The 1,392-nt window shown below is 39.2% G+C and overlaps 1 protein-coding gene across 1 annotated transcript in view; it reads right to left on the bottom strand.

Moving 5' to 3' along the window:
- The window catches only part of zgc:172136 (FERM domain-containing protein 6), a 10,985-nt gene extending 10,331 nt beyond the window's left edge, over positions 1–654 (bottom strand). The window contains exon 1 of the mRNA XM_032540653.1: positions 490–654. The gene's annotated coding sequence lies outside the window, so the exon portion shown is untranslated. The remainder of the gene's footprint in view (positions 1–489) is intronic.
- Positions 655–1,392: the final 738 nt, after the last annotated feature.

The raw sequence follows: 1,392 nt of genomic DNA, 5'->3' as shown, positions 1-1,392 counted from the left end.
CCCCCCACATCCCTGCACTGTGCAAACTCCCTGAAGTGTAAGGGATCCTCACAGCCCGCTAAAAGCATAAAGGATGGGGTTTCAGAATAAACGGGGTAACACTATTTATACTCATACACTTCCAGTTTAAACTCAAATGTTTTGACCGTTTATGTATTCACCATATTATCAAACGCCTGATACGGCATTTACATATCGGGCGATAAAGTTCGTTAACGCAACACGTCCTATAGTTCTGTCAAAGAGTCGGTGTTAGCTTAGTAAATTACCCATATGTAATGTAAAAGTGAACTCCTTTAAATCAGAGACAAAGTAGGATAAGCTAACAGTGTTTTAGACTTCTAACGGTGGTAGCGTTAAACATTTCCCTAAGGGAAAGGTATGTTTGTTTTGGATGGGATGGTAACGTACAACCTAACGCAACAAGTGCATCAGTCACTATGGCTAATGTTCCTCATTTAGCTAGCTATGAAGCAGTAAGTTACTTACCATCACATTATACGAGGCAAAGGAGTTCAGCATGCAGTCGCAGATCTTCTCAGTATTTGCCCAGACACAATCTTTTTTTTAAATCTAAATTACGACATGACAGAAGTGAGGAGGACACCAGTTTATCCCCTCCCCATTGCGTGTTGCAACTTCTTCAACCACCGTGAAGCCCAACGATTGAGCCATACCATTTAGGATAGTTGTAGGGGTAATGCGTTGTGATTGCGTTCTGATTGTAACTGTTCTTATTATTTCCAGGTTCTATTCAACAATTATTTTAGTTTTAACCGCGTGTAAATGGACTAAACATAAATGTATGTCTTTATCCATGTAGGGATATAAACATCGTAATAGTTCAATGCAGTAGCAGACAGACATGCCTCCCCATGTTTTGCGTTTGTACAGTGACCCTGTGCTAATTAGAGGTCCAGAGCACATAGTGCTGAGCCCGGTTGGGTCTTTATGGTCGGGATCATAGACGGACAAGTGCACGTGCACGGCGGTGGGCTTCTGAGCTTCAAACAACGCTAGCTATATAACGTATATTTGTTATGGTATGTGTTTCAACCCATGTTAAGTCATTAGGCCCATCTGGATTTTTTTCGTATTATGTTGGGATTAAAAGAAGTAGGAATGTTTCCGCTGGACTTAATGCTGCTTATATTTTATGTGTTACTGTGTAAGCTTAATATTTCAATAAAGATTTGTGGTTTATCATCTTGTGTAAATAAATTCATTTTTTACATGTTCCCTAAACAATAACCACATGTCTTTTCCATCTTTAACATGTTAGCCTCCATCTATCTTTTCTAGTTTGTAACATTCCTGAGATCATGTGCTTTCATTACTAGAATATCACTAAAGTATATTACAAGGCAAGGCAAGGCAGCTTTATTTGTATAG

Source organism: Etheostoma spectabile, chromosome 17, assembly GCF_008692095.1.
Source record: "Etheostoma spectabile isolate EspeVRDwgs_2016 chromosome 17, UIUC_Espe_1.0, whole genome shotgun sequence".
NCBI lineage: Eukaryota > Metazoa > Chordata > Actinopteri > Perciformes > Percidae > Etheostoma > Etheostoma spectabile.
Note: the sequence above shows the minus strand (reverse complement) of the source record. Positions and strands in the feature narration are given on the sequence as shown.